The following is a 22,334-nucleotide window of genomic DNA, read 5'->3' as shown; positions in this document are numbered from 1 at the left end:
GTTAGAACCTAGAGCTTAGAGATTCTAGCCATTTGGAAAGACTATCAATTCAGAACATCAGCTCTTATTTCCAACTAAGGAATAATAGTACACTAATTGAGGGCTTAAACATTTCTAAGGGCTGGCCTATCAACAATTGGCTAAAAATATCAATCGACACAGAAGGATAGAATAGGACTTCGGTAATACACTCTGACATGGAATTTCCCATCCAAGTGAATACAACCAGTCTGATAAATGTTACGTATTTGTTTGATCTTTCAGGTAGGATTCATAACATTTCAGGTCAGAAAATGTCATTTTCTGATTAACCTCTTTCTCTTTTCCAACTTGTAATTAGGAAAGTCTCCTCTTTCTCTTTCAGCCTTTCAAGGAACATTGGGTTGAACTAGAATGGGATCTGTGGTGCAGTCTTCTCCTATCATGGATGAAAAGATGAGTCTTGTTTACTTCTCAAGATCACACAACTATTTTTTTGCAGGACTAGCTTGGAACCCTGACTTCCAGTTTAGGGCTTTTTCTACTACATCAGAGAACCTAAAGCTCGTGGACTTGAAACAAAACTTAAAAATCGTCCAACATAACCTGTTATCCCCAATACTTGAACTGATAAATTGGAGATCACACAGACTTTTTTTAGTAATTCTTTTGAAACACAAAATTAGACAAAAGGGATGAATGCCAAGTTGAGTCGATTTTCTTTTGATCTTGCTTAACATAAATACAGAAAAAACAAATAAAAACACCACCTGGCTGCATCTTAATGCAGAGTGGTCTTGAGGTGTGTAATTCAGAACTTGTGGACTTCACAAGACTATTTTTATGGAGTAAACAAATTGTGATGGCAACCAAGCTGTGATTTTGTTGCATAAATACTGTATATGTTCCTTAATGCCTTCTAGCTAATGCAAACACTTTGAGACTGTTGGAACAATAGCCTTAGTGAACTGATTGTTAACAGAACTACAAAGTAACAAATTTTGCTATTTTGTGATGTCCACTCAATTTCCTGGTGACTTCTTCCTGTTCTTTAGGTCAAGCCTCTCCCCTCGAAACCACCCCATGTGTTAGAGTCTTGCTGTCAGCCAGCTGCATTCCCCCTTAAAAGTATTTACGCATAGAGATGTAATAAGTTTGAGAAGGCCAAAAGGAAGAAGAGAGGTGTTCTAGTCCATTTGGGCTGCTGTAACAAAACAAACTGGGTGGCTTGCAAATGATAAATTCATTTCTCGCAGTTCTGGAAGCTGGGAAATCCAGGATCATGGAGGCACTGGCAGGTAGAGTATCTGGAGACAGCCTGCTCCCTGGTTCATAGATAGCCATCTTTTACTATGCCCTCACTAGGTGAAAGGAGCTCTCTGAAGTCTGTTCTATAAAGGCACTGCTTCCATTCACAAGGGCTCCACCTTCAAGATCTAATCATTTCCCAAAGACCCCACCTCTTAATACCCTCACAGGGAATCAGGTTTTAACATAAGAATTTAGAGAGCTATTTTCGGTCTACAGCCAGAAATAGAGTTTTAAGAAGTACAAGTTCCTAAATCTAACCATATGCTTCTCTTTCCTTCTTGTGATTGTGTTTGCTTCCATCATGGGCTTTTCCAAATTCTGCTTTGTATTAGACTGAACCTTAGAAAATTGTCATTTTTGTGGGTCAAAGCAGTCAGATATCAGCAATTTAATAAGATTCAAGCTAATGTCATTGAGTCAGTGTGTTCTGAGGACTGGAGATGCCACCATAGCATCCAGATACTTCATTCTTCAGAGTGATGTTGCTCTGTAGCCACTCAAATAAATTAAGGTTCTCTTCTCCATGGACTTGTTCGCCAAGACAGGTCCCAAACACCAGGATGTAGCCTGACCTCCCCTTTTCACCTCATGGATTCTTGGGCTCTTGCACTAATAGACACTGGAAAATATAGGTAGGGTTTTTTCCCGTTTTCACTGTTGTTCTCAGGGATATGTTCAGCACTCTGTATAAAACGCATGCTCTGGAGATTTCAAGTTTAATGGCAGTTTAAATGGGAAGGAGGCAAAAAGAGAAAATGTGAAAGAGAAATTATAATTTGAAAACACAGAAAAGCAATGTAAGCACATGTGGGGGTAGTGGGGCATAAGCCCATCACTCAAAAGGGAGTGAGCTTCTTGGAAGTGGGTATTGACTTTTTGATACCATACATCACTAAGAACATAATAGCTGTTCAACAGGTATCCACTGAATCAAAGTAAACACTTTGTTTAAGATCTTCAGTAATAAAAGCCAATAATGGTGGAAGCAAGATGTCCCTTCCCCAGGCATTTTTCAAACCACAGTATGGAGGCAGCCACTGCTTACATGTACTTACAATGCCAGATTTGAGCCAAGTTTTTTCCAATCTTTTTACTCTTCTCTGCACCCAGGCAATGTCCAGCAGTTATTTTAAGCAAGATTCATATATCTAAGTCCTCTTTTATTCTTCCCCCAAAGAACTCCAAAAGCTAAGAAAGCAAGAAGTCAGGAAAGGAAAAAACAGCCGAGGGAAGGAAGGAAGGAAGGAAGGAAGAAAAGGAAAGGAGGGAAGAGAAGAGAAAAGAAGGAGGAGAAGGAGGAGAAAAAGAAACAGCGGAAGCAGCGGAAGCAGCCATCAGGAAAGTTGAGCCCTTTGAACTCCATCCTAGCTTCACACCGTCATGGTATGCTCTCCCAGCCTTTGTGGGACACAGCCCAGCTTCCCCTACCCCCACCCATACCGTACTGTTACCCTACCCCAAGAAACTCCAGCAAGTCTTGGAACAAAGGCTGGCAACAAGTCTTTGTCTGGGCTAGGAATAGGATGCAGTTAGGGAAGGTTTTGAAATTTGTTTTTAAATGCTACGAATATTCTGTCTCCTGACTCTCACCTCCATTCATTCCCTGTCCAGCACCCCCTTGTCTCCTTCTTACAGGGTCTTCACAAAGTAAAGCATGACCTTTAGATTGAGACATTCTGTGTTGCAATACGTTGGAATAGGTTTCAACACAGTAACTTGAGATCTATTTACTAAACCGTTTGGCACATTCAGCACGTCCTGGGGGAATTGTTGGCGGGACCTGCAGTACGTTTTTCACTCTTCCCTGATGCATTACCAGACATAAGGTCATCCCAGTCTAGCAGAGATGGGTGCTACACAGGGCTCATTACCTCGCAGCAAGCCAACCAGATGAGGCTGTGGGATGTTTTCTCTTCATCATTCAAGCTTGAAAGGAAACTGTCAGCCTCCACTTGCTCTTAAAACAATGAAAATTTAGGTGACAGCACTCTCATTAGCTCAATGGAAATGAAAGTTTCTAGGCTAAGACTTCTCTCCTTTGTGGCATACTAACAAACTCTACCTTAAGGGTCATTCTAGAAGCCAGGACACAAGGACAGCTATCAGCTTCTAGGGATAGTGTGGTGACAATAAAACAACGCACATCTCTTTAGTAAGACCAGAAATCTTCAGGAGACACAGCATCTGAGCTGAGAAAAATGGGTAGATTTTAGATAGATCCATGTTTTCCATGGCTTACCTTTACTAGGAAATGGGCATATATCTGGGGCTATCCTGTTTCGACTTACGTGCATTCACATCATCAGAAAACAAGCAGGAATATTATTATTTTGGGAAATGCTCTCCCTAGGAAAAACTCAAGCACAAGTGCCAAGTGTAGATCCTATTCCCTAGACTTATCATTGCAGAATTTCTAATCTAAGAGGGTTTGGTCAATATTTGATGAACCACTTGAATAATACACAAAATTATGGGAACCCTAATAATTGCTTACATTTGTATAGTACCATATTCTAGGACATTCATATGCATTATTTTCTCATATGATCTTTGTAAAAACTACGTTTGATGGTTTTTAGTAGGTATTTAGTCTTTGTTTTTATAAAATCTTAGGCATATTAGAACTGCAAGTGACCTTCGCTATAATTTTGATCAATAGATGACAACCAGGGGTGCATATTGAATCATCAGAGGAACTGTTTTGAAAGCCTGTGTGTGTGTGCCACCCTCCCAACTCCCCACTTACTGCTTTACTCTCCCAACACACACATACATATACAGAGTCTGAATCACTAAGTAGGGAGGAGAATCCTCACATAAATACTTCTTAGAACACACTCCAAAGCATGCGCCAGTTTACACCACTGCTCTAAACCAGTTTGTCATTTGTCCAGTGGAGAAGTTGAGGAATAAAGCGGACATGATTGACCCAGAGGCACACAGAGTGGCAGAGTCTGTGTTCCAGCCCCCCAGCCTCCTGACACTTAGTTGGATGGCCTTTCTTTCATACTTTGCTACCATCTTTCCAAATCAAAGGAGGGAATTCCAAGATGATGCTCTTTATTTTAAACTGTTTTGTGCTTCTTGACACCAGCAGGGGAAATGTTAAGAAATGCTCTGTCCAGAGTATACCTGATGTGAGTAAAGTTCCCAGAACCACACTTTTCTGTTAGAAGCATTTCTACCTGAATACATGCTCTTCACAGGTTTTACTCTGCCGTCCCAAGAGGTGGTTCTGATTCTCATGAATAATGGTTATCCTCTTTTTCTTGGTGGCACTTCATTTTCAGATTCTTTACACCTTCCCCAAACCGCAGGAGCACTCCATTGATTTGGGGGCTCATATCATCAATAATCTAAAATATATGGGAAAGCACTCATGAACAAGAGAAAGGCCTCTGGGCAGCAAATGAGCTGTGTTGGAGAGAGGAGCAAAAGTGTTTTCTCCCAGGCCCTCTGTCTCTCTGTCAAACACCTCTCTAGTAATCTCATCTGATCCCTTTGCACTCTTGGATGGGAGGAACCCATTGCGTTGCTCAGAACAATAGCCCTTCTTTGGTCCCATTTACTAGTGGGCTGGGTTACAGTGTGAAAGAGTAGATAGAGCTCTAGGTATGATGCTTCCAGAGCTCAAGTGCTAAGAAGTGAAGGCAGACCTTTCTTCTGGGCTCACCTCTTTTCATGCTGTAGATGGATAAGCACACCTAAGACAGGCTCTACAAATTTCCTAACCTTGGTTTCTGTCTAGGATGTAGGAAACCTCATTAGGAAATTCCTGATGGGAGAAGGCAATGGAGGGCTACCTAGTCCTACTCTTAATAACAGATGCTCTGTCCAAAATGTCCCTGATTCGAGTAAGGTTCTGTGCACCACAGTTTTCTATTATGAGCGATTCCACCTATTTGGTAGCAGCCATAACGTATCTCTTTACCCCAAAGAATGTTATTAGGCTCTCTTTCCAGTAATAAGAGTCTGCAAACCTTTAGTTTAGTCCCAAAACTTTATTTTCTTATTGTGATAAAATATATGTAACATTAAATTGACCACTTTAAGCATTTTAAGTGTACAGTTCCATGACATTAAGTACATTCACAGTGTTATGTCACCATTACCACCATCCATTTCCAGAAGTTTCCCATCAACCCAAATGGAAACTCTGTACTCATTAGACAATAACTTTTCATTTACTCTTTCTCCCCTTCCTCATTCCCTGGTAGCCTTTATTCTATTTTCTGTCTCTATGAGTTTTCCTCTTATAGGTACCTCATGTAAGGGAAATTATACAATATTAGTCCTTTGTGTCTGGCTTATTTCACTTAGCATAATGTTTTCAAGGCAGGGAGTCTGCTTCTCTCTCTCTCACAAATAAATAAATAAAATCTTAAAAAAAAAAAGAATTTCATTCTTTTTTAAGGCTGAGTAATATGATGTTGTATAGGCCATGTGTGCTTTTCCATTCAGCAGTGGTGAACCTAACCCAGGCACTTCCATCCTATCATTGGTTGAATGGGATACATATTTACTAACTAAGCCATTGTGTAGGGTTGAGGGAAAGAAGTGCTGAGGTTTGACGAGGTCTTAGGGAACCTCTGAATAGGCTTTATAAACCGTAGAAGTATTGGAGTGTCTACATTTTTTCTGAACTAAAAATGAAGACATGATTTGACAAATGTCTTATTTGTCCAGGAATAATTGAAGAGAATGTTGTAAATAGACTGTTTAGAAGATTAAACAGGTGTGGTCACTATGGCTCTCTTAGCAACATGAAAAACAAAGGGGGGAAAATGTTCCATAAGGATTTCCCCCTTCTGAAGCTGAGGTTCTGGAGTCCTCTATTCCCTGATTTTGGCCTCCTCTGTGAAACTGAGTGCCTTCTCTTCCCGAAGGTGCTATGTCTGCAGAGCAGGAAGGGAGTGTAGTCTAGAAACACCAAGAAGAATGTCTTAGAAGCACCTGTGGCCCAGGAAGATGTCTCTGTTATCTCTCAACCTCTTAGGCCCTCCTTCTTGGTATCAACGAATACCAACCACAGCACCTGGACAGAAAAGATGACCAAAGTCTTGAAAGCGGTATAGGACTGAAATCAGCTCCGTCAGAACCTAAATAGCTTGAGTTGCACTGAAGTTATGCTCTGATATAGCTACTTTGGTGCTCAGATAACACAACTCAATATTGATATTCATGAAGTTTCAATAACTTCCTCGGGGACTTTGTCAACTTCTTGGAGGGGTATTTGGACATCATGAAGTTGGTAGCATAACAAAAGGTATACGTGAGATTGAGTTAAGAAAATCCCTAGAAAAATCTCCTTCCTTTCACCTTACCTTAACTGGTGGATTTCATGTTATGTAAGAAGCACATGCTTGACATTCAAGCTGGGAAGCTACTGAGGGTGATGATGGAGCACTGGGGGAGGGGCCAGTGGGTTTTATGAAAAGCAAAGGAATTATAGAAAGCACATTGCAAGTCCTGTTATTTTTCTTGTACTATGTTCCAAACCCAAACAAACTAAAAAAAAGTATGTGTGCAAAAGCAAACCTTAAACCATTTCGTGAATCCCACCCTAGATTTCACATTTCTCTAGTGAGGCTCACATTCCTTTATTCAGATTCCAAAAGTAGAGATAATTTGTTCCAAATGTTTCCAAAGCCGACCAGCAGAAGGGCCTAACGATTTTTCCAGAGCTGGAGAAAACTGTGAAATCTTCTACAATCCAATAGAGCATTCAAAGTGGAAAAAAAAATAAGAGACAAAGAGACAGAGAGAGACAGAGACAGAGAGAGCAAGGGGGAAAGGGAAAAGGAATGTTTTGATGATCTATTTGTTTATTTTGTAACAGTTATGGCTCTTTGACAAGGTTTGAGGAGACATGTTGATTGCCAACATCTTATTTCCTTTGGCAAGGTAGAATTTTTTCTGAATTATAGAGCATATTATGATGGAGAAATTGTCCACACAATTATGTATTTTTTATAATATAATGAGCAAGTTCATTTCAAAGAGGTTGAATGTGGGGATTCTATGTGTGCATATATATATATTCTGGTGACATCAAGGTGACCACCTTCCTCTCCCTAACAGATCTTCAGATAACCATCAATTTGTACATGACAGCTGCTTGTACTAATAGAAAAAAACATGCTCCAACATAGCTTCCATTTAGAAACATGTTTGGGCATTGGGGGCCAAAGCTGATGATTGACAGCTGGAGGAATTTCTAAGAAGGGACGAGTTTCAGTGAGATTGGAAAGAAAGGCATTTTCTAACTTTGCTAAACTGTCACTAGGCTATATTGCCATCCAGTAGCTTAATATGTGTATGCCTTAACTCTTCTGTGAGATTCATGGTTCCTACAAGTCTAGAAGTGCGTCTTCCTCTTCTTTGAAATTCCCACAGTGCCCAGCACAGTGTTCAACTAGTAATTATGTTGATTTGGAAAAAAAGTTAATAGAATGGGACATGTGATCCACTACCTCATTAAATTTGCATGGAGCCAAAGAAAACTAACCCAACTAAGAAGGTGGCCAGTTCAGATTTCAAGCTATTATGGTTTGCAATATAATAAGTAAAAATTATGACTTATTTTTAATATTATTATTATTATTGTCACTGTTTATTGAAGTTATACTCTGTGCAGGCACAGTGACAAGTGCTTTACATATATAATCTCCTTAAATCTTCATAACAGTTCTGCAAAATGAAATGACTATCATAGTCTACAAATGCAGAAACTGAGGTTCAAAGAAATAAATATCTTTGGACTCCAGGGACTGAAGTTGGGTCAGAACCAGGTTGGTTGATGAATCTTTGGGTAGGCACTGAGACCTTGAAAGTAAACAGGGGTGATGTCATAGTCAGTTCACTCAGTGGGGTCAAGCAAGGGACTAGGGAAGCCAAAGCCATGATTGTGACTCTGTGTTTGTGCTGCATTAAGACAAACTCTTTTTTGGCTTCCAACCACACCCCTAAGCCAAGCCAGCTGGATTTGAAATTGTGCAATTGGTCACAGACAAAAGAGTATGGGTGGCTTGGGGAAAATCTATTACTAGGCTTGAAACTGCATTTCAGAGTACATGGTCTTCTAAAGGGAGGCTGGGAAAACATTTCTGTGCATGAGTGATGATGGTGAATGGCTGCCAGGATCTGAAAAGGGGTGGAGATGGAATGTTAGCCATGGCTCCTGTCTTTGAGTGAGGGGGATTTATAGGAGAAGGCAAGATGTTCAACCACCCCAAGTAGGACATGAGAACATTGATATGAAATTCATGAATGAGCATGCATATATTCTTTTCAAGCTCGGTACGTACAGATGAAGTCTTGGGTGTGATGTGACCAGGCACATCTTTCCCTTGCCACCCAGAGTCATCATTTGCCACTAATTCTCAGAACCCAAGATCCTTCCTCCCCAAACTACTCTCAATTTATAGGAAACCTTGTGTTGGAGAAAAAGAGCATTGGCTTTGAAATTAGAAGACCATGACTGGAGTCTTTCACCATCATTCACTAGCTAGAGAAGGTGAATCTTCATTTCTTGAACTAGATGTTTGGGGCTAATGTCTGCCTTTCTGAACTTACATGATTGTTGAGAAGATGAAATTACAGCACACATCCACAAATATGGAAGTACTTTATACATTTTCAAAAAGTATATGAATTATAGGTATTGTGCTAATCATAAAACCCAAGGGATTTAAGGAGTGTATAACTAGCTAAAATTATTGCTAGATATTTTGTGTTCAAGATTCTGTTAGATATTTGTATGAAGTAATTAAAGGCATATATTACATAGCTCTTACCGTTAGGTAGCTTATACTACTTTAGAGATGGTGAAACTAGCAAGTATTACTGGTTTATTGGATAAGCTGGCTGGAGTAGGGTGTAAGAAAGAAATTTAATTTCTACCTGCCACTGGCTCTCTCTGTCTTTGGTGATGTCACAGAGCCCCTAGTTTTCCAAGTCATTTTTAGATATCAGCAGACAGTCTCATTTTGAGGTATTGGATTGTTAGGTCAACAGTGGCAAAAAGCTCCACATCACGTGAGCTCAGAAAGGCAGGGGATGGGGAGGGATGGAGTGTGATATCTTTCCTCATTCTGACCTTCTTCTTGATAGAATTTGTTTTTCTACACTCCATACCCCAAGAGAAAAGAAAACTTGAGGAAAAAAGCACAACTTTTAGTAGAAAGTTTTCTCCTTCTACCATATTGGGCTCATTTTGTGTTAGGTGAATCTTCTCTCATGGGGCACTTTTGTGGGTTTTTTGTCAATCTTCTACTTCCTAAGGTCCAACCCTTAATGGTATCAAAGTACTCTGATGCCTCCTCTGTCTGAACAACTTTTGAATCTCCCTTCTACTTCAAGCTGCTGGTGGCAAACCTCATGTTGAATCTTTCTGCTGTGGCTCCCTCAGTTCTTGAGCAGTATCCTTTCAAAAGGACATATGCCTAGCCACTTCTGCAGAATCCATTGGCCTTTCTTGTAGCCACAGGAAATACTTGGAAGCCAGCACAGTCCTCACCATTCTTCAATTACCACAGGCTGCTGCTGTTGGACATCTTCACATGGGAATCAGGCACTAGGTTCTGAATCCTTCAGAATCCAGAGACACAGGTCAAGCTCCCCAACAGTTTTCTGGAAGCTCCTTGACTTGGTTGAATATGAAGAGTTGAGCAGAAAGAGCCATACTTCCTGGAAACTCTCTGCAGAGATGCATTCTCCCCAGCTGTCTCCAAGTCCCCATATTACATGATAGAAGAAGGAAGAATAATGAGCTATGAGCAACAGAACCAATGTTTTGCCACTGAATTAGTTTCCTAGAGCTGAAGTAGCAAATTACCACAAACTGGGTGGCTCAAAACAACAGAAATCCATTCTGTCACAGTACTGGAGAATAGAAGTCTGAAACCAAGGTATCAGCAGACTTGGCTCCTTCTGGACACTCTGAGGGAGAATCTGTTCTATGCCTCTCCTAGCTTCTGATGGTTGCCAGCAACCCTTAACATTCCTTGACTTGCAGATGAATCCCTCTAATTTCTGCCTTGTCTTTGCATGGCTTTTTTCCCTCTGTGTGTGTTTCTGTGTGTCATCTCTTCTCGTAAGGACACCGGTCAATGGCAAATGCAGCCATTCAAATCCTAGAGTTCACCTTAGTCCAACATGCTCTCTTCTTCACTTGAGTACATCTGCAAAGAATTTATTTCTAAATAGGATGAGATCCATAGGTACCTGGTATTAGGACTTCAACCTACCTTTTTGGAGGACACAACTTGATCCATAATAGCCACCTTACTTGCAACTATTGTATAGAGATTCTAGCACCTCTCTTTAGAATATATGGACACCTAACTCTCTGTGTTCTCAGACTTGGGGCCCTCATGAAATAAGACTCAAAGTGAAGTTTCTTGTAATATCCACAATGTCATTTTAAAATGACATAAAAATTCTAACAGGCAGAAGAAAGCTCTTCTTCTCTTGCTTGGACAGTTTCTAAGGGCACCTCTCACTTTTGTCTTACTTTTTACCTAATTTTTTAAAAGTTACTTAATCTTTCAAATATACACAAAAATAGAATAGTATATATACCTCATGTGCCATCACTTAACCTTGAGTAATTATCAACATTGTTAATTCTTGTTTTATCTCTTTCCCCCCCACCAAAAATACAAAAACAAACAAAATCTTTGTTTTTCTGGAATATTTTAAAGCGCATCCTAGACACCATATCCTTTATCTATAAGTATGATTTGAACTCTTCTAATCATCGGGGCTCAGTCTGTATTTGGACCTTCCTCTCTACTGATGGTGGGTAGGGTTAACAGTGACACACATCATTTGTGCCCATGTGTGGTAGCTGGGTGGTCTGAAGTACGTAGCTATCTAGAGAAGGTAAATCCTTGCGGCTTGGAAACCTACTGTACTCTCTCTCTGCTTCTAAAATGTCTCCTCTAAAGTTTAGGGCAGCTATAACATTGTAATCAACCGGTACGGTAGAGTCACTTTGTTTTCATCCTGCTAGGCTTCCCCTTGACAGTCAATTCCATGTTTCAAAGGTATAATAAGTGTCCACTAATGATCAAGGACCTGGATGGATACTGTAGAAACTTCTCTCAAGAGGCTTCCAAGGTAGTAGGAGGGAGGAAATAAAACAAATAGGAAGCCATAACTCAAGGAGAATAAAAAACCCAAACAGTTATAAAAAATAGCAAGGTTGAGTCAGAGCCTTTACCCAGAATAACAACTGCTTGCTTCCAGAGAAGTTTCTGGAATTATGGCTATTACCCTAAACCCACAGCTTAAACTGGAATAAAAGTACTGGCAGCAATTTGAATGATGTGATTTTGCGTGAGGAGAGCAGCCTAAAGGGTCAGGAGTGGGGAGATGTACAGGGTGAATTTCTCAGCCATGTTTCTCAAGACTCAGGCCACTTACGGAGCAAATGCAGCCATTCAAATCCTGACTATTAGACTTTCCATTTCAAAGTTCTTTCCTCAAGAATTCATAAAAATGCAGCTGGGGTGAAACCTCCTGAGCTACACAGGGTTTGGCAATTTATCATTCAGCAAGGCTTTTCTCCAACTCAATTCGGCCTTTTTCTCTTTGTTAATAATAGAGTGTTTAGGGCGGTTTGTGGTTTCAGGTTATCTCCTTCCCTGGCCAAATTATACTCCCAAATGCATCAGTATCTTCTGGGGAATCGTATCCATTGACAGAAGAAATTATTTGCCTTCTCAGAGGATCAAGCAGAGTGGTCTGGAACTGAGAGATGAAAATATTTAGATAGAGAGGCAAAAAAATAATATAAGCCTTATTTGTAGTAGTGGCTACATCATGCAATAGACCCAGTGACTGAACATCTCTAAGAGTGAATGTAGAGTCTCTGCAGTAGGAAAGAAGTGGCCGGAAATGAGGCAGAATGCAAGGAGGGGGCTATGTGAAAGGCATTTTTAGGGCATTTCCTTAGAATTCAATGCATGGTTTAATGTCGTTTATTTTGTATTGGCAGTGTAATTTATATTCTAGAATATACACAGAAAATAACAGAGGACCTGTCCCAGCACTGGTCCTGAGAAAAATCGCGGAGTCAGTAAATTGCAGTCAGTTAAGCCATGAATCTTTATTGAAGTCTCACGAGGAGCACTACAATGGCATGTACAAAGAGGTAAAAACTCACAGCCCATCAGTCCATAATGCGCCTTGTTAAAAAGGAAAAAACTGTGATGTTTGACTGGTTGTCCTCATTCTGGGCAACAGGATCTTGAACTCCACTCGTTAATTTAATATGTATTTATTGAGTGCCAGGCTGAGATACATACTAGCTCATGCAGCACTGACACTTACTCATAATAATATTTGTAATGATTCTTTAACTTGATGAAAGTGTCTGTGAGATTGACTGAGCCTGATTTTAAATTGAGAGCTATGTATAGTTTATTACACCTAGTGGTATATGATACACTATGAAGATACATAACAGGTTCTGACATTAGTTGGAGTTTCTTCTTACAAGAACTAGTAATTTAAGGTAAAAGAAGTATTTCTGGCTTATTCGGCATTCTCTTCCTTTGCTTCTGTCCCTTGAAGCCTGGCCACTGCTGAATTGTTTGCTTCAGGATTTGTATGTAATCAGTGGTACAATGGAAGAGCTAATATAAAAATGGAATCCCAGTCATCGCCTTTTATTGTAAATGTAAATCTGCATATTAGGAATCCAAATAGCAATTGGATTTTGTTTTGGCCTATTGGGTGAGAATATTTTGTTAATCCTTTATTAATTATGTTTAAACACTAGCTAATAGAACTAGGGAGCATGGGTGATATTTAGGGAATGACATGTAGTAGCCACGTATTCTATGGCCTTGAGGACTGCCCCATATATTATTGGTTTGTTTTTGTTTTTAAACTTCTTATAACTTTTTTACTATAATGGCAGTTACTAAATTCCCATTACACCTACTAACGAATAAGAAATAAAGTCGTTAAGGATTTTGGTCACAATGCCACAGAAATGTACCTACCTTCATGAGTTATCTTAGTCTGTAAACTCCTAGAACTTTGGAAACCATCTTTCGGATATCTGTTTTAGATGATCTCTCATATCCAGAACCCACTTTGCCTTCATCTCTCTTATCTGTAAAGTAGTAAAATAAAATTTGCACCTCTACCTCTCGGGCTCCTGGTGAGGAGTAAGTGAGTTAATCCCCATGAAGTGCCAAGAGCATGCCTGTGGCAGAGGCCACACTCAGGAAGTGGTGAGCTCCACGCACAGAGCAGGTGCTTCTCTGCCCTGCTGCTAGCTGAGGAGAGGTCTGCTCTGAGAGCCGTGTTCCACCTGCCTCCCTCTGCCTCTCTCTTCCTGCAAAGTACTCGCCTCATGCCTCCATTCCTGAGTGCTCCCACAAGAATTCGAGTGCATAAGTGGATGGCTCTTATTTATTATTTATTCACCTATTTACTTACTTATTTAAAATACCTTCTTTGAGGTATGACTAACATAAAATAAATGATACTTATTTAAAGTACACAATTTGCCAAGTTTTGACAAATACTTACACTCTTGAAAACACCACCACAATCAAGACCAGGAATATACCCATCACCCCCGAAAGTTACCTTATTTCCCTTTGTAACCCCTGCCCCTCCACTCCAGGCAACCACTGATTTTCTTTTGGTCACTATAGATTACTTTGTATTCTATAGAGTTTTATATAAACAGAATCATACCATGTGGACTCTTTTGGGGGGGTTGTCTAGCTTTTTGGCACTCAGCAAAATTATTCTGAGATTCATGCATGTTGTTGTGTATATGAATTAGACATTCCTTTGAGGATATTCTATTGAAAGTAGATTCATTGATTGCAGTAGAGGAAGGAGGCTTAAGAGCTATTGTATTCAGACTATAAGAATCTAAAGCTTTTTGCATTCTGAATGTGACCACCAGTATTGCACAACGCATATGATTCACTGAAGCCAGTAGAATTGGTGTCAATACAGACAGCACTGAACAGTCAGAAGGGACCAGGGCATGGTTAGGATACTCTATTTAAGAAGACAGGGAAATACAGAGAATACGTTGTAGAAACTTCTTTCAGAATAACTGGAATTATTCTGAATTTTAAAGTCTAAAGAAGTCATCCTAAGCTACCTGGAACACTGGCCTCACCAGAATTCTCCAAGGACCCTGAGCAGCCAAGGATTTACTGCACTCTACTTGTAGGGTTTCCTCTCCTTGCCAGGAGAGGAGGGGCCTCTCCCTGACTCATTGAATAAATGGCTTTTTTCAGAGGAAGGTGCTAAACTCTCCTGGCTCCTTGGCCAGAACAGGTAGATGAAGCTCTGGGCTTCCACAGCATCTTTGCAAGCTTAATGGGGCGATAACGAGGAGAAAATGGCTTAATCTGTGTTTTGGCCTCCTTCTTGCCAAGCTGGTTGGAATGAGAGAGGCTGTAACTTTGGAAACCCTAGCCATAAAATAGGTTTTTTAACATGGCTGTTTTTGGCAGGGACAGAGAGACCTTAAAGGAGTAAGTGCCTGCCAGTTTCAGCTTTGGAAATGGATCAATTAATGAGAAAAGTAAGGGTGGTGAGGGAGGTACAACACGCACCACCTGGACAGCCAGCTTTTGTGTCGCCTTATTGGTAAGGAAAACAGATGCAAAAGAAGCCAATCCAAAAGAAAACAGAAAGGTATTTGAACTGTGAGAATGTCCTCTGGGCAGGAGCCTAACCGGATATAAAGGTGAGCAAGAGACTGTTGAAAAATGGAGCTTTCCAGAGGAAGCAGCAGGGGATCCTTATTAACATCAGCCTGCCGTAGTTAATAATTCTGCATTGGGCAGGAGGTTGGACCAGATGATCTCTAAGGGCCCTTTCTCACTCTGAGATTCTAAGATGCTGATATTTATAGTGCAATATTCAGAACCTATAAATCGACTGCTCTCTGAAGGTGTGCCTTATAATGTCTCTTCATTTCATCAGTTTTCCCCCCGGATCTTGCCTCCTCCCCTCTGTTACCTCCTTGCCAATAGAGCAGGAAGAGTGTATTCATAGATCCCTGAGTAACATCTGGAGGATATGCATTGGCCTCCTGCCCTGGACAGATGTTCTGGGACTGTTCCTTTGGCCCCATATTTCACATGGAAATGTAACAATAACTGCCTGTGATAGCTCCCAGTTTTCTCCACCACCAAATCTAAACCCACAGCCCAGATTTCAGCATCCTTCAATTGGCCTCCACCTTGCCTCCAGTCCAAATACATGGAGGCTCAAGGCTTGTTGGGCTCAGTAAGTCAACCTTAAGTAGGTTGACCGGTCAGCAAGTATTTACTGAGCCTAAGATACGTGCTTACCTTTGGGTCAGGCATTAAAGTTGTCCAAGAGAAGGACAAGACATTGCCACACCCAGAATGTTTATAGTACAGTTTTTAAAAAGTGTGTATACAAAAATAACTAGAGGAAGAAATAATAATGATAGGAAAAAAAAAAAAAAAGCATGTCTTGGATTGTATATGTAGCTCTAAGTGGTATAAGAGTTCAGAACAGAAATCCAAAAGACTAGAATCGTCAGAAGGGCCTTTGACTAATGAGGGGCACTTGAACTAGGCTTTGAAGGATAGAAATGAATTGGAATGGGGGATGGGAAGACAAGGCAATATAGTCAGGAAAAAGAACATTCAACAGTGCCTGGAACTCTTTGCAGACTGACCCATGCCAAGTATTCAGTGATTTTTGGTAGGTACTGGTAGCCTCCAAAGTTAGAGGTAGGAGAGGCCCATAGGTCTGTTTAACTAGTAACTTGCTTCCATGTTATAATTTACAAGGTAGTCAGGCTTTCATGGAGTCTTGAATTCTGCCATACACAAACAAGTTTATTTGTAGGCGCGTATGAAAACAGTCACATAACCTGTGCCGTGAACAACACGGGTCATGTCCCTCTGTCCTTGTACAAAAACATACTGAAACAGATGGAGCAATGTTCTGGTGACAGGACTTCAGTAACCTTTTAGTATGATAAACAAAGACACAGGACCCATTTCGATTCCTAACCCCAGGGACACCATTCCAAAGCTGCTGCTGCTTCTGTGGTGGCTGCTGCTTCTTTTCCTCACTAACTGCTTATCCTTTGTTTTTGCAAGGGCAGGCCTGCCTGAAAACAATGCAAAAAATCCCACATTTCTAGCTGTCAGTGAAAAAAAAAAATGGTTTTTACCATCCATGATTCTAATTCACAAAGCCACTGGTCATAACCAGAAATAAAGAAAGTTAAAGGCCTGCACTAAGTGCCTCTAAAGTTATGGTTTCTGACTAGAGTCTTTTGAATGCTAACTAACCTCTGGAGTGTGTATTCCTGAATAAGGAACTACAAATTTTAATCAATAGTCTTTAGAGTAGAGATTAGAGTTAACACCTATGCACCCATTATGCGGTCTATGTCTAATGCATTTTGAAGCAAATTACAGATAATATAAACAGATGAAAAAGAATGTGGCATGGATTGTGGACAGTGGAAGGCCCATCAGCTGACCAGTAGATGTCGAAAAGAAAGGAAAGAACAGGTGTATGGACAGGTTTTTGGCAGATGGGTGATGTGTCGGATTACAGGCTGAGCAGGTTTGATGGTGTAGCCTATGGGTAAGGTGATCATATAATTTATCAAGAGTGAGAAAAAAAAAAAAACTGGAGAATAGAAATGGGTAGTATTAATAATAACGCCAAAACAATCAGGGTGCTTGGGTAGTTCAGTTAGTTAAGCGCGTGCCTTCAGCTCAGATCGTGATCTCTGGGTCCTGGGATTGAGCCTCACATCAATCTCATCTCTCTGCTCAGTGGGAAGCCTGCTTCTCCCTCTCCCCCTGACTGCCATTCCCCCTGCTTGTGCTTTCTTTCTCTCTCTCTCTGTCAAATAAATAAATAAAAACTTTAATAAAAAATATTAATAATGCCAGAACAACAGATATTAACTGGCTCTGTCCTAGGCAAACCAAGACATATGATCAATTTAGCTGTGCTCAGTGCATTAAAGCACAGAGAAGACATGATTAAAGCTGCATTCTATGAAGTCGGGTCTGTCCGACACCTCTGGCTTACCTGGGCACAGCAAAGTTTCCTCTGGGTGATTTGGTAGGTCACAGGGCCTATCTGGGAAGAAATATCCCTCTGACTGTCCTTTGACTGTTATCTCAGACTTGCTGATCTGTCGACAGGGTGGTGCCTTATATTCTTAGAGCAGCATTTCATGATCGTGTTTTGCATCCCTAAACTTTGGCTTATCCAGAAGCAATTACACAGTGGTAAAGAAACCACCTCCCTCTCTGTTTTGCTTATGTGACTTTGGGCAGTCACTTCTCTGGGCCAACAGATCAGCAGGTATTTTTTGAGAAACTACTTTGTGCTGGTGGCAAGCTTTTCCATATGCTATCTCATTCTTCCTAGTAGCCCTGGGAAGTGTGTGAGAGACCACATGACCTGTCCATCCACAAATGAAGGTGGTTATAAGTATCTACCCTACTTTCATTCCAGAGTGTATGGAAGGTAAAATGAAGCAAGAAGATCCTTGAAAAATTAGAGAATTGGTTATCCTGGTTATGAGGGTAGAATATCTACCCTCACTAAGGTTCAGGTTAGCATCCTTTGGACTGTTTGTGGAAGAGCTGATGGAAAAGTTCCACCAATGTAGATAATTTAAGGTATATTTGTGAGCTCTGGGTCCTAAAGCTGTTATGTTAGGTGGTAAAAATTAGAATACAACTTTCTTGGTCTCTTGGATGGTAATGATTCTGAATTAGAAATGCTTTTCCTGTGCAATAATTGGTAGACTGATAAAAATACAAGCCATAACCACTGTTTGTTTGAAAGGGGATCCTGTGGTATGGGGAAAGCACTGGTATGGAAGTCAGATACCAAAAGTCCTAGTCTTTGAGTTGGCCTTTAATGCATGTCACTTTAGGAAAATCATAACATGGATCTGAGTGATACCAACTCTCGCAACCTGTTAAGTGGTCTATGATGTAAATATGTGTAGTCAATGAATGATTATATCTCAGGTAAAACAGCCCATGACAACCTTTGATAGTGATACTGGTGAACTGTTCTGAGTCATCCTCCTCATCATCCATTTCAGAATTCCCCCTCAGACAGAGAACGCAAGGATGGATTGTTGAAGGTTAGGCTATTTCTTTCTATTTCTTTTTAAAGATTGTGTTTATTTATTTGTCAGAGGGAGAAAGAGCACAGGCAAGGGGAGCAGCAGGCATGGGGAGCAGTAGGCTCCCTGCTGAGCAGGGAGCCCAATGTGGGGCTTGATCACAGGACTCTGGGATCGTGACCTGAGCTAAAGGCAGAGGTTTAACCCATTGAGCCACCCAGGTACCCCTAGGCTGTTTCTTTAAAGGAACAGGTAACAGGGGCGATTCTCATCATGTATCGATTTCATATTTGTGAATTTGCCTGCTTGCTAAAATGTATTTGTAACCCCCAAATCAATACTTGCAATGCCTTTGAAGACTTTCAGACATGCACAGAGCAGCAAAAATTTGAGTCACCAGACATGCTCTTCCCAGCTGAGTTTGAATAATTTGTTAAGTTCTTTCATACTGTAAAAAGTATCTTTTTTGCGGTCTAGTTGGTGTCAAGATTTTTTTTTTTTTTTTTGCATTTTTGTGCTTTTTGTTGGTGAATTTACTGTTTTAAATGGTCCCAAGCATGGAGCTGAAGTCCTGTCTAGAGGACAGGCACTTTAGAGTGCAAGGCACTTTCCAGTGCAAGAAAACTGTGGTGTACCTTATGAGGAAAGCAAATAAGCTTCCTTCAGGATGGAATAACAGTACAGTTGTCTAAGAGATCCATGTTAAGAAATCAGCACTATATATTAAATAAAATGTCTTTAAACAGAACCACCTATAAAACAAGATCATGTATTCATTGATTGACAAAAACTGTGACCAGAGGGTCATAGGAACCTACCCTGCATTTCCCTTAGAAACAATAGTTCGCTATTCTTTAACTCAACATGAATAATGGGAATTGACTGTACTAACCGACAATTTTTTTTTAATTTTTTAAAAAAGGGGGTGCCTGCAGGGCTCAGTTGGTTACGCATCTGCCTTCAGCTCAGGTCATGATATTAGGGCTCTGGGATCAAGTCCTACAGTGGGCTCCTTGCTCAGCAGGGAGTCTGCTTCTCCCTCTCCCTCTCTCCTTCCTTCCTGCTCATGCTCACTTGTTCTTTCTCTCAAATAAATAAGTGAATAAATAAAATCTTAAAAAAAATTTTTTTTAAAAAGAATGCAGCCATAAGCAGTTGCTGGTACTATGAGGTAAGGGTGAACAGGTGATACCTTGCTGGACAAAGGAGGCTTAGCGGAGCTATGAAGGAGAAGAAGGAGGGAACCAGAGGTAGAGTATTGTGGGGGACACATACAACGGGGAGACCCATCTCCACAAAGGAGAGAGAAAGAGAGATGGCAAGTCATGTGACTAGGAAGGAGATTAAGGAGGGAGAGCGTGGTTTAAAGTCAAGGTCAGAGAAGTGAACAGGACCAGTCCATGCTGGGCCCTGTAGAGTTTTAATTGGTGAACAAAAGGACATGATCAGATTTATGTTTTGAGATAGCTTTGGCGAAAATGCTCTCTTTTGAGAGCAGTCAGAGCAATTCAGGGAGCCAGAGAGAAGGTTATTTAGCAAATGTCCTGTAGAAAAATGGTGCCTGTTTGTACCAGAGTGTTGATGATTAGGATGGAGAGAAGCAATTATTTGAGACATGCTTAGGAGACAAACTGGGCAGGATTTAGCAATGAACAGAATTGGAAAGGCAATCAAGAATTTATCCTAATTCCAGACACTTTCCCATGACACTGTGTTCCAGTGCTTAAACTTTGTCCTTGGGAGAAAGAACTTCTAAACCCACTTCTTGATATCATACCAAAGCAGGTACCTTCTCAATCTACCAACCTTTCTATGTAGCCAAAGGCCATTGAAACATCCTTTCATCAGTCTTTCTTTGAGATCAGAATGTCCCTGGTCTCCAAAGCCCTGATGAGTTGCCAAGTCTGACAGTAGTTAGTGTCAGAAAACTGGACATAGAACATAAATCTCGCAGATGAGTAGTGCCCCCAAGCATAGGTTACTTTACCACTTTTCTTCAAAGTAGTCCTATCAGATTGTCCTTTGGTGCTGCTGAAAACCTTTGTGATTCTGTTGCTTTTTTAAGAAGATTTATTTATTTATTTTAGAGGGAGAGAGAAAGAGTGAGTGGGGAGGGGCAAAGGAAAAGGAAGAAAATCTCAAGTAGACTCACACTGAATGCGGAGCCCGAAGCAGGGCTCGATCTCACCACCCAGAGATCATGACCTCAGCTGAAACCAGAGACAGATGCTTAACCAACTGAGCCACCCAGGGAAACCTCTGTTGCTTTTTCTCATAAGCAAAGCCCTGATCAAACTCCAAGAGAAGCACCACACCCACCCCCACAACCTGCTGCAAAGCTACCTTCATTTATCAAAATTTGTTTAATAACAGCTCTCCCTGCTCTGAGAATCTACATCTGAAATGAGCCCCACAGAAGAGCTGGGTGTTTCTTATTTGGGCTACATTCTGACTGTCAGCATGTTGGTTCAAATGGTCAGGGGCAAATCAATAATGCTAGGGGGCTGGAATGCAGCGATGATGGTCCCTTATTGATACTAATACTGCCATGGCTGTTCCTGTTTTCCTCGTGACACCTTACTGTCCCTGTATCCAGTGATGCCCCCTCCGCTGCTGTGACACACAGAGCACTTGCAGCACAGAGCAAAAGAACACAATTCAGCGTCTCTTCCATCCAATTAAAATGTTTTACTATCTTTCCTTTATATCTCGCCTTTGTAATTGGATTCCCAGTTTCTCAATTTTCATGGCAGCAAAGGGAGGGGGAAAATGATAGCAAGTATCTGATAAAAATAAAATGCTATGATTTAATTTCTGCTGAAAGGATTCTCACTCCCCTTTATGAGGCCTTTGAAAGGGTTCCCGAGTCCCTGACCCAGTCAGATTATGGCCTTGTGGTTCCTTCTGGTTATTCAAAAGGCCTGAGAAATTCCAGGTATCATGAGATCAAAAAACTATAAAGTCATCTCTATACAAACTGCACAGAGGATCCAGAAGGGACAATTTGCGAGGTGATGACAAGAACAGATTTTGTGTGACAGCGATATCTGATTCTATGAGACCTCAGGCATCCTGAAACTATAGTCCCCAGGGTGGGGGTCGGCTCATCCTATAAGGCTCTCCTCTCCTAAGAAAGCAGACATTCATGATGAAATCTGCACATACAAACAGCTACAATTTGCTGGTCCACTAAATTCCATAAGCTATAATATTCCAATTTTGTTCTCAGGATTAAAAGAGTCGACCTATGTTAGAGCCCTCTATGTAATTCTCTAGTCAAAATTTTTCACTATCTTTGTTGTTATTGTTGTTGTTTTTGTTAAACTTATTATGTCCGTAATGCCTGGAAGAGTGTCCTTCACATATTCTTTACTACATAAATATGCACTGACCAGTTCGTTGATACGTTACTTCACCCCTATACTCTTCTTCAACATCAGCTCTCTGACACCAACTCAGTGTCCAGCAATTCATTTCAGTTCTGACTGAATCTATTCAACCAGATTTGGTAGAGACCCCACAAGTTAAAGGCTCAGTCCCATAAGACTGCTCCCACTTCAGATGCTCACCACAGTGTGGTCCCAGGTAACCCCAAGCATTTGTGGCTGCTTAAAAATTTGGGGCTGCCAACAATCTTTTCAGGCTCAGTAATTCACTAGTAGAATAACTCACAGAACTCAGGGAAGTTCTGTATTTATGAAAACCAATTTATTATATAAGATACCAATGAATAGCCAGATGAGGAGGTATATAGGGTAAGATCTAGAAGAGTCTTGACAAGCAGGTATTCTGGATGCAAGAAGGAAGAGACAAATCCCAGGAATGTTGCCAAAACGATGGATCCAGTAATGCTTTCACTCTGTGAAGATCCAGAGAGATTGAGAAATAGATAAAGTCGTCTGGT

At 40.8% G+C, this 22,334-nt stretch overlaps 1 long non-coding RNA gene across 1 annotated transcript in view; it reads right to left on the bottom strand.

Annotated features, from left to right (window-relative positions):
- Positions 1–1,212: 1,212 nt before the first annotated feature.
- LOC116572355 overlaps positions 1,213–22,334 on the bottom strand; it is a 36,218-nt gene continuing 15,096 nt past the window's right edge. Inside the window, exon 3 of the long non-coding RNA XR_004278270.1 lies at positions 1,213–1,991. This is a non-coding gene — a long non-coding RNA (uncharacterized LOC116572355). The remainder of the gene's footprint in view (positions 1,992–22,334) is intronic.

The sequence above is a fragment of the Mustela erminea genome, chromosome 13 (genome assembly GCF_009829155.1).
Source record: "Mustela erminea isolate mMusErm1 chromosome 13, mMusErm1.Pri, whole genome shotgun sequence".
In the NCBI taxonomy this organism is placed as follows: Eukaryota; Metazoa; Chordata; class Mammalia; order Carnivora; family Mustelidae; genus Mustela; species Mustela erminea.
Note: the sequence above shows the minus strand (reverse complement) of the source record. Positions and strands in the feature narration are given on the sequence as shown.